We start from the raw sequence: 12,022 nt of genomic DNA, 5'->3' as shown, positions 1-12,022 counted from the left end.
TTGTCATGTCGCTAGTAACCGTCTCTGACACAATAGTATTTTTTGTCCGTTCTTGATTAAACTCAATTATTCTCTGTAGTTCTTTAATTTTTCTTGCTTCATCAAAGCGCTTGCGATAGCCATATTAATGTTACCAATAACTATTTTTCTGTTACAGCGTTGATCCTTTAGAAACTATTGTTCCATAACTGGTACCAATATCAAATAATCGTTTAGCTTCTTTTCTAAATTTTTTGAGGTTCGAATCAAACTTATCCTACCCTTTCCTGCTTTCAGACTTTAATAAATTCCTGTATTTAGCACGATAAACTTTTATCATTTCTAAAAATTTTTTATTAGAAAAAACGGGAATAGAAGTTTATGTCATATTAATTTTATTTTCGAAACTAAAGTGCCCAATATTTTAATTACAGAAAGATCCTTCTCTGAAGTAATTTTGAAATTATGTCTAATATAACATTAGCACTTCATAACAGATTTGTAAGTAGGCAAATTAGTAAATTTCACCAAAACATGATAGTTTGACATTTGTCTTGGGTTTATAAATTTAGACTGTGCCATTTTTACTCATAACAAAGCACACAAGAACATAAATTAACAAATCAGTTACACAACAGACAGATCGGAGACGCAAATTCAGCTGAACTCGGCAAAGCTACTGCCTGTCCTGTTACAGGACGTGGACCAGTCTCCGCCTCCCTTCAATAAAATCCGCTCCGGCGACGACCCAGCGCTATGCCAATACGATAATAAAGCTATTTTTATATTTCTATTCATATTACAACGCCTATTTAAAGCTTTTTATTTCATAATTGAGAACGACAGAAATCTTTGAAAAAGTTACAAACGTGTGTTTTAATTAAACTTTAACGTCTTTAAGGCTCCTCTAGTCCAGTAATTTTGATATTTTTAATTTATCTACACCAAAAGGCATTTTTTCGAGGCTATTGCAAATTAAATATCAAAAGTTGATTATTTAAAATTAAAAAAAAAATTAATGTAGCAAAAATTTTAAGAAACTTTACAAAGGTTCTTGCGGCAACTCATGAAGTACTCCAATATATACCATATTTATTATTCATTTTGTCTATACCAAAAGACAACTTTTCCGCGCAAATTAAAAATCAAAAGTTTAGTTTTTTTGTTCTGCCCTAATGCACACTTTGGCAGAATTCAGTTTCAAACATGGAATTCAGCTACAAAGAAGCTAATCTTACCACCAGACAATAATGGTTTTAAAGTTTTTCGAAGTGCCATTTTTTTAATACAGTATTTAATAAGTATTTCGATGCATAATTAACACCTATTGTTTTTAAGAAGTGATGGCAAACGAAGACAATTCGTGTTTAATACGGCTGCCATATATTTGAAAACAATGCTCTTCAATGAAAAAATTGGAAGGACAGATTTATTAATTGCTCAACTACACAATCAACATCTTCTAAACGCAAAAGACCATGGTACTGATTTAATAGTACGATTTTCTTGCCGTAGGCTTGGTGTGTTATGATAGAATATATCTGAAAAACGCCAACCATACTTCAAGAAATTTAAATTATTAGTGACGTCGGAAAATCAGCACAGCGGCCTTCTGTATTTAGGAAGAACGGCACAATAAGACAGTTAAAATTCCAGCGAAACCTACGATGCCACAAATTTTATTTCATCTTTGTATGAAACCGTTTAGATAAAGAATACCCAAATCTAACTGTCATGTACAGCAACTAAAAGTCATTTGACGTTACTTGATTCATTCAAAAATAATGTAAATACTCCAGCTGTAACGAAATATTGAAAGTAATAATTTTGTAAATTAATATGCTTATTCAATAAAATCACTGAAATATTATACAGCACATATGAAACCCAATAACGGGTAAAAAAAAATGCACAATAATTTAATAAAAACTTAACAACTACGGAAACATTGTAGCGGTTGTGTACGGGAAGATTTACTCCGTTTCTTTATAAGGGTTTCCAAATTCGAAATGAAAACGCCTGCGTTCCAAATCATAGATATGAAATGAAAAACTGTTTAGATTCATTTTTGAATAATATTTTATAAAGTAAAGATATATCCAGAATATTCTCAATGATAATAATAGAAATAAATCATGAAAATTATTTTTCAATAGGATTTAAAAAAAATATTACTTGCCTTATTTTAATGAATTCATGCACCTACACCAATAGAATAAACTAAGTACTTTCAATTTCTTTTCATTAATTTTTTTTTCGTTAATAACAACAAAGTTGACTAACCGAAAAGTTGACTTTTACAAAGATCGAAATTTTTAGTTACTTAATAAAATTCATCATTTTTTTCCTATAAAATTAACATAAGTTTTCTGAAGCTTAAACACTTGTCGAAACTCATTAAAACTGAAGGAAAGAAAAAACAAATATCTTTCATTATCACAGAATATAAAGAGGACAAAGCCAAACACATTTTATTAAAAATTTTTACAATTCTGTATATATTCTTCAAAAAAAAAGAAAGAAATTTATTACTTCAATACTACAGAAAAGAAAGTCCTATTACCCCTTAGCAAAAATCTGCACTTAAAATTACAATTTTCCACTAAAACTCAATATAAAGCTTAACACAAATTCCCACTGATTTCAGCTTAATGACTTAATTTCCAAACCTACAACATCAAAAGTAATATGTCTAGATAGATTTATTTTGAATGCAATATTTTCAATACTTCACAAATTCTATTCCTCGTCTTTTTAAGTTAATATGTGGTTTAGTTTTCTCCAAATGACAAACCAATTTAAATTAAATGGTTTGCTTTGCTAAACCATCAATTTAAAATAAGCAATACAAACATGGTATATTTCATTCTGGTATCATCTTTTATATATCTATAATATGTAAAGTGAAAAACAAAGCAGTGACCTTTAAAAAAAATGTTTATTCTTCTAAGAATAATTACTTTTTTGAAAAATCTTTGGTTAATTAATAAATAAAATGCACGAATACAAAACAAATTTGTAACACAAAACTGTATACATTAAAAATGACTAATGATTTATAATGGTTAGCAAAGTTTAAAATAAATGTAAATCTCATCACAGTGCATATCCTTTTATAGAGACTTCTTTCTTTCTTTTACATTTATTAGATAATCAAATCTTTCCTTGCCTTGTAATATGTATGTTACAAAGAATACTTTTGCAAAAATTCATAGGAAACAAAAATAATTTTATATGATTAGGAAAGAGTACTTAAATTCTTAATTGAAGGAAATTTATTTAAACTATGAATAATTCTGGTAATTAAATACTTCATTAAATTATGCATATGTTTATGTTATGAAATTTAAACAAATTATTAACTGTTTTCTATATGCTTCCTACTGTACACTAAAGCATTTCAATAATTTTATTTAAAAATGCAGAATATTTTAAAGTAAAGAACATAAAAATTGTTTCAAAATATTTTATGATTTTTTTTTTTTTTTTTACATCTACAATGCCTAATTTCAAAAAATGCACCTGGTAGTAATGGTACTATTTTAATTCTGCAATGGTCAGGACATACTACTTCCTTTTAACTGAACTAAGATCTTACTATTTCTTAGAAAGGGACCAAACTATTCTACCTATATTATTCATAGATCTTGAGACAAATGCAGTTTAGGTACCATCTACATGCTATCTACTGTCAACAAGTTAATTTTAAAATACTATGCTTCAAACTGACTTTCTGGTTTTAACAGAGGGCATAGGGTATAATCAGGCGGACTGTGTGCTTCCATTTAGCATTATATAAAAGAAACAGCTTGATTCTTCTAGCATAATACTAGATAGTAGATTCTTTGTCCTTATTTTCTTAAAATTACTCATATCATTTTTCTTAGAATAACAGGATTTGCAAATTACATTACTGCATACTTCTATTGAGCTTTTTCTAGAAAATATTATAATATATATTGAAGAAAATTTAATTTTTTTTTCAAAAAAAAAAATGTCATGAAAGAAACTAGGAGACTATAAAACTAGAAAAGTTGTTAACTTGAAATCAACAGATCAACTGATTGTCAGTATATCATGTAAATATGGATCTTATTCATAATTTCTTTTATGATTAGTTTTCACAATAACTTTTTAATGATTAACCTATCTACAGATTTATTCATATAATTTAAATGTGGCAATAAAACTTTTTCTAAATATTTAAAACTTTGAATTAAACTTTTTTTTTAATGTAAGAACTTGAGACAAATTATTTATTTATTATTCAAAATTTTTAATGAATTTGCTCATTTATTTAATTCCCAATATTTATAAAAAATTTTCATCACTTTTTAGACATAATAATGTGTTATTTACAGGTTGAATTTATTTTATAGTCATAATAATGTATTTTTTAATGTTAATGAAGATTATTTCTATATACAATAGAAAACCCAATTTTTCAATTCGAACTTTTAAAGAACAATAATTTGATATTTATTTACATTTATCATAAATTTTGTTATAATACTTAGCCACTGTTTTAAATATATATTGTTTATTTACTTTTCAAAAAGACAATATCTCTAAACAGCATTTTATTTTTATCTTATCAAAGAATTTTCCTTCTATAAATTTAAACAATTTTTGAAATAATAATCATGCATGCATAATGAGCATTGAAATGAATATGCTAAAAAGATATTTACATAAAGAAACCCGATATTATAAAAAGAAAAAGATAATACTTTGCATTGTATTGTATTGTATTATATACAACAACATTTCAAAATAGAATCATCTTAGACTAAGAAGTTAAATTAATCCATTTTTCCAATACAGAGATCAATGAATGTTATCACTATTCCTCTGTTAAACACTGGATAATGGTTGATTATTATACACAATGCATTGTAATTTTTAAAAAGTGATCGTTAATGAAATATGCACAATAGAAAATAAGAATTTATTATTCTAACAAGTTGGTCAAAAATCCAGAATTAGTCTTAAAATTAGGGCCCTGTTTCTTGCCAAGAAGGACTACTTCGAGCCAATATTTCAAAAAAATTGCCATATGTCCACCATTTTAGAAACTTCATAATTAGATAACAAACGCCTTTTAGAGTAGCAATAAAAAATATCAGAATTACAACTGGCACAAAATCTACCAAAAAATTTAGACTTTAACAATCCGGCATCAATTTTAAATCGAACAAATATTGTACAAAACATTCAGAAAATATTAAAATACTTTTCACACTTTATCTGTAACGAGCATTTCTCTTAATAAAATTTTTCACTAACATATTTATATTTTGTTAATGTTTAAAGACAACTCACATATTTTTAACCTATACAAAGGAATTCAGAATTAAATATGTTTCTACTGGAGGCATAAGGATAAATTAAAAAAACAAATAACCTTAAAAAGACTTAAAATAGGAGCATTTATAACATCAATTCGAAAATACAGAAAACGAAAAATAACTTTTCAACTTTCCGAAAAATTGAAACTACACTTCAGGCATTTTTCTTTAACTGACGAAATAAGCATTACATTCTCAACAAAGCATCGATACAGTTTGTAAGGTAAACTAGTTTCTATTTAAAAAAATAAATAAAGAATCCCTTAAAAATGTGATTAATCAAGTGAAATTTACTTACAGTTATTTTAATATCATGTGCCAATGACTGAATTGTATTAATTATAATTTATCCGACGTTTAGCCTTTACATGAAGTGCAGGTATTGAATAATTCCAGAATGCAGTATTTACAGACAGAGAGAGAAGAGTCGTCTACGTTATTAACAGATATTCAATCAAATCTGAAATTCCACCGATTCGTCGATCATTCCAGAACGAGTTCGATGAATGGATCCTCAAAATAAATTGTCGAATCCATAACCGACCATCGGATCTAGTCTGTAAACCGAAACTTTTCGAAGCAGAAATTTCGATTTTGCTGGAAGGAATTATGTCGCAGCCAATGGTGTGCCTATTCTGCCCAACTCCGAATGCCTTTTTTACAAATAAGATTTCTTGAGAGGAATCGCTGAGTGAAGAGTTGGTCTTTCAATAAAAGTAATCACATAAAGGCAGATGCAAGAATGAATTAGAACGACAGACCATGATCAAGAATTCCAGTTTTAAAATTTTTCTAATATATCAGAGGGTTAGAACAGTGGCTCATTAGCAATTCAGAAAATGGCAGCACAGCAAAAATTGTTTATCAGTGATTGTAATGTAAGAAAGTAAGCGGTTTTACAACTAAAATTTTTAATTTGAAAGCTACATTTAAAACTGTTGCGTTGAAAAAATTTAGATCATCAGAACATGATATAAAATCTTTTGTATTCTGATAAAGAAAATAAATAATTAATAAATGTAATTGATAAAGGAAATTAATAAAAATTCAGCAAAGTAAAATATAAAAGTTCACACACCTGCAATATTGCAGCTCGCCCAGAATTGGATATAAAATAATGCGTCATAAAAATATGCAAAGTTCCTTTTTTTGCAGATAATAAATAATAACAGTTGATCCCATTTTTTAAAAAAATGTTCACGAAAATAATATTTTAGAAAATTTTCATTGTACCTTTTATTATAAAAATATTTTTAACAAAATGAAGTGAATATTTAATAAACTAAATATGCTTCTATCTTAAAAACGAGAATTGATACGAGAACACATAATTAAGCAAGTAGATAAAGGGGGGAAATGCTGTGATTAGGAGAAGTAATAATAACAAACAAATAATGGCATCATGCAAACTTTGATTGGATTGCAGGTCTTATGCTTCTAAATTGAAGCACAGGAAGGTTTTTTTTTTTAACCTCACGAAAAATCAATCAGTTGGGAGCAAATAGGGTGTCTTACATGAAGATTTGTTTCTCCTGTCTGCATATACCTTCCTGTCTTAATTTTATGTTTTCATTGTTCCTTTTTTTTTTTTTTTTTTTTCATTTTTTCCTCCATTCTTGTTGATTGTCAAACCATCAGAACGAAAAATGTTGCATATAACATAGAACTTTTAGGGAGGGAAAGCAAGCAAATTCAATCGAAAGTGAAAATGCGGCTTTGAAAATTATTTCAAAAAGTACTGTAGTTATTCCTTCAAAATGGCTGGCCCCACTTGGTAAGAATGGGCATCTGAGAGAAACTTTTTTGAATTTATATAATACTTAATAATAATTATTATATAAATTCTTAATACTTAAGTATTTATATAAAACTTAAGTATTAAATATTATTGACGTTTCCCCTAATTATTGCGAAAAATATTATTGTAAAAATTATTTTAATGCATTTCAAAATTTTGCTTTGTTAATGATATAAATTTAATAATCGTTGATTCCTTTCAAATTAAATTTTTCAATTATTGATTTATTTTGAATATTACTTTGTTGCACGGGAATTCAAATAAAATCGCTTTTGAATCACATGATTTTGTATCTCGGTTGAAAGAGATAACGATTAAAAAAGACATATTTAATATGCGTAGTGAAAATAAGGAATAAAATGTGAAATTGTGGTGTTGCGATAGACAATTAGAAGATAAAGTATACCGACAGTTTGTTTACAATAGCATGGCGGCGATGTCAGGGATATTATCAAGATTGAAATTCAGTTATACAATGAACAAAACAAGGAACAGTCAGAAGCGACTACTATAATAATGAAACGAATGTATGCCTTAAAGTGTTGTCATTCTTAAGCTAATACATATCTTATTTTCCATGTATAGAAAAATTCTTTAAAATATTTAATCGTATTATAATTTAATATTTATCTAAAATGGTAACGTGCTTTCTAATGTTTGTACAATATATTATAATTTTATTTCAGCCAATAGATTAATTATCTCGTGCATAACAACAATTTTTTTTATAAGTTGAAATTTTGTATTAGGTCAATTCATGTGACTTAAAAGTCACATGTCATGAACTTATGTGCATGGCATTTAAGTTTTATCCGCACTGCTTTCGTCGATCAATCTGTCATTAACGTTCTACGCCAAGTATGAAGCGGATTTTCTGTTTACATTTGAAGCGATAATTTTTGAGTTATTTTCTTTCCTCTTATTATGTGTTAACAGAGGAAATACTGGTGTGCTGATGGATGCATGCTTTAATGCGAAACACAAGAGTGACTGCCATGATAAAATCCTTTCTTGTTTGTTTGTTTTGTTTGTTTGTTTCTTATGGCACTTGCCACTGACAAGCCCACTGTTACGAAGACAGCGATTTAAGAATGAGGGGGAACGTCTCTTATTTTTTATAGCAGCTAGGGCCAAGAGTACGACTTTGCCACTCACGCATCACTCATTCGCTTGCACAACCCCTTTTTACAGTAGGGCACATTCACACATCTCACAGATAGAACAACAGAAGAACAACCATGCCCAAACCGGGACTCGAACCCGGGACGCCCAGATCACGGGGAAGACGCGCTACCCCTATGCCAGGACACCGGCAAATCTTTTCTTATTTTCCTTTCAACAATCCTGACTTGGAGTGATAGCTCTGGTATAGATTTTTTCAAGTCTTCGAAGTCGGTGATATGCTCCGATCATTTTGAAGAATTCATTCAGTGTGTGTCCATTTATTAAATATAGCTGTTCCAGAAATTTGTTAGAAAAACTCTTCTAAGAAAAAGAAATCGGTAAGCGATTTGCCATCAAAAACAATCAAAATCGTGAGTGCATTTCTAATTTACTTTATTCCCATTTAATGAAATTTCTGATAATTTTGAATATGCTTAAAAGGTTTTAAAATGTTTACATGAATATTACACTGTATTTTTTCACAAAATCTTATCTAAATTTAATTCATGTAAGTAAACAAACTCCTGTTGCAAAAATAACAACTGCTATAATGCTAAAAGGTGGAAGTGAATATTACTAGTTTTCTAATTACATTTGCAGATTTGTAATGGATTCAAAGGGGATTTATATCAAACAACTTTTCTATTGTTAAAAATGAAATGTCAATAGTTAATTGTATTTAAACTGAAATTGACAGTTATCGTAATATCCTGTTATAACAGTGCACCTCAGTGATTTCTGTTTTAATAAATAAAGGTCTTTTCATTGAAAATCAATTTCCATATCAGCATTTATAATATAATTTTTATTCCCAACTTCATTGCTACATGCATGTTTCACTTTTTTTTTCTTTCTATTTCTTTAACATATTAATTTTGAATTATAAAATTCTGTAAAAGCATAAAAGTTTTTCTTCCAATTCCTCTTTATATCCTATTTAACTTCTCTCTCTCTATATATATATATCTGGGGGCACCGCAACCTCCAGAGCAAAGTCGAGCAAAAACAAGCTGCACGGCCGTACCATCCTTTTCTTGAAGCAGTTCAGGCCATTTTCGACCCCCTATAACTTTGTTATGGATAAAACTAGAAGCCTGAATTTTCAGTAACCGAGCAGGCATTATATAAATACGGTATATTTCAAATTTCATTAAATTTGAACCAGTAGTTTAAGAATTATAACTAGTCAAAGTTTGTGAATTTTGTCACTGACTAACTGACTGACTGACCGATCATCAAAACTGTAAGGCACTTCTAGCAGACATAGAAGCTTCAAATTTAGAATACAATTAGTGTTTAGTGTATAAATCAAAGAAAAACTAAAATATCCGTGTAATAATGAACGGATCGATAAATTTTTCGAAGTTTCGAGCATTATCCATTTTGTCGGCAAATTCATCGCCAAGTCGCCAAATGGTTGCCAAGTTTGTCACCAAGCTCTGGGATTACTGGCTCGGCATCCGACAGCATCCAATACAGATTACTGTAAAACGGTCTTTCTTACGATGACACTATTTGGGAAGCAAAATTACAGGTTTGTAAAATATCTAATTTGAAATAATTCAATTTGAAGCTGCGGAAGCTGCAAACGCAATGGGTGACTTTCAGAGAATCAATCTGGTAGAAGAAGAGCAAACTGATCTTCAAAGTATGATCGTAAAACTTAATGCCGATCAAAAAAGAGTCTTCGATATGATCACAAATAAAATGGACACAACTGATAATAACGCTGACGTTTTACGCTGTTTTGTGAGTGGAACTGGTGGCACTGGAAAGAGCTTTTTAATAAAAACTCTGAAAGTTTGGGTTAAGACGTATTTAAACAAAAAAGTGGCAGTTAGTGCTCCAACAGGAATAGCTGCATTCAATGTGAATGGATTGACTATTCATAGACTATTGCAACACAACAAGCAAACACAACTTGAACACAAGCAAACACCGAAGTACAAGCCACTTTCTGATGAAGTGCTCCAAGTTCTGAGATCAGATTTGAAAGAAGTAGTGTTGTTTATCATAGACAAAGTGCCGATGATATCAAATGTTACTTTAACATATATTCATTTACGCTTACCTGAAATATTCGACACAAGCGATGATCAGAATGGGTGGTTTGGAAAAAAAAATATCTTGTAGTTTTCGGAGATCTCTTACAGCTTCCGCCGGTAAGAAAAAAGTCACCTTTTGAAAAACTACCAACTGCTGAAGCTAATAAAATGTTAGGTTCCCTCAGGATACCGAATCTGTGGATTGAACTGTTCATATACGATGAACTTACAATTAAAATGCGACAGCTCAATGATTCTGACTTTGTTGAAATGCTAAATAGAATAAGATTAGATGTGGCTACACAAAAGGACCTCGACTTACTCTCGACTAGATTAATAACTCTAAAATACAATTCAAATGAAAACAGACTAATTTAAATAACTGAACACTTCTCGAAACTTCCTGATGATACCGTTTGCTTATTACCTGCAAAAAACATGTGTCAACAATTAAATACTGCAATGCTTAAATCTTTTCCACATCCCGAAATAAAACTTTCAGCTGTAGATAGCATAGATTGCCCCAGATACCTAACAAAAAGAGCTCTTGAATGCATAAAAAAATATGAAGAGGATGCTTCTATGACTGCAGGCATCGAAGAGAAGTCTGGATGGCTTACATCTAATAAATGTCGACTTTGGAAGTATTAAAGCGCAGAAATCCTCAATTTGTGAATACTTCAGACTAAGAAGCATTTACCGCTCAGACTTGTCAAAAATTGTAACATCAAAGTTTACGAGAAAAACCCATAGAGACAGAGAGTGGGCTATGAGAAAAACTGTAGCTGAAGCTCAAGAAGTAGTACCGGAAAAGAAAAAGTGGAAGACTACATACAAAAATAAGAAAAGGACTATCTACAAAAAGAAATGAGATGCCATCAAAAACATAACGTGTAAAAAAAACCAAGTCTCGCAACTCAGTTCTTCTATCGTAAAAAGTTGTGAGATCCATGTAATATCAAGTCGGTCAATTTATTCAGTCTCTACTTAAGGGTCCTTCTGTCTTAAGTCATTACGTAATTAGCTAACCTAACAGCATCTTATAGTGACCATATCAATATTAAAAATCTTTTATGGTTTAAATAAATGGATTGACTTGGCAATCGCACTAAACAATCTAATTTTATATAATATGTTAATGTAATCTAATTTAATGTAAAGATACATTGTGTTTTCATGTGATGGCCAAGTCAATCTATTTATTTAAACCATAAAAGATTTTTAATATTGATATGGTCATTATAAGATGTTGTTAGGTTAGCTAAGTACGTAATGACTTAAGACAGAAAGACCCTTAAGTAGAGACTGAATAAATTGACAGACTTGGTATTACATGGATCTCACAACTTTTTACGATAGAAGAACTGAGTTGCGAGACTTAGTTTTTTTTACACGTTATGTTTTTGATGGCATATATATATAGAGAGAGAGAGAGAGAGAGACTTTATTCTTGTTAATTAAATTTACTGTATTGTATGTTTTTATTTTATTTTATGATATTCATTCAATGTAATTTTTATTAATGTAACTTCAGCATTAAAAAAAAATTCATAAATGTTCTGCTTTAAAAGTATATTGTTCAACATTATGTTTTTATTAGTGATAAAAAAAACTGTTCTTTAGTATCTGGGAGATTTCTGTTGAATAAAATTGATTTCATCATTTACATTGACATTCTTGTCATACTG

General features: G+C 29.4%; 1 protein-coding gene across 2 annotated transcripts in view; it reads right to left on the bottom strand.

The window, feature by feature from the left end:
• LOC129976340 (gastrula zinc finger protein XlCGF7.1-like) overlaps positions 1-5,772 on the bottom strand; it is a 35,128-nt gene extending 29,356 nt beyond the window's left edge. For both annotated transcript variants that reach the window (XM_056089853.1, XM_056089854.1), the window contains exon 1: positions 5,626-5,772. The gene's annotated coding sequence lies outside the window, so the exon portion shown is untranslated. The remainder of the gene's footprint in view (positions 1-5,625) is intronic.
• Between the last annotated feature and the right edge of the window lie 6,250 nt (positions 5,773-12,022).

This window comes from Argiope bruennichi, chromosome 7 (assembly GCF_947563725.1).
Source record: "Argiope bruennichi chromosome 7, qqArgBrue1.1, whole genome shotgun sequence".
NCBI lineage: Eukaryota > Metazoa > Arthropoda > Arachnida > Araneae > Araneidae > Argiope > Argiope bruennichi.
Note: the sequence above shows the minus strand (reverse complement) of the source record. Positions and strands in the feature narration are given on the sequence as shown.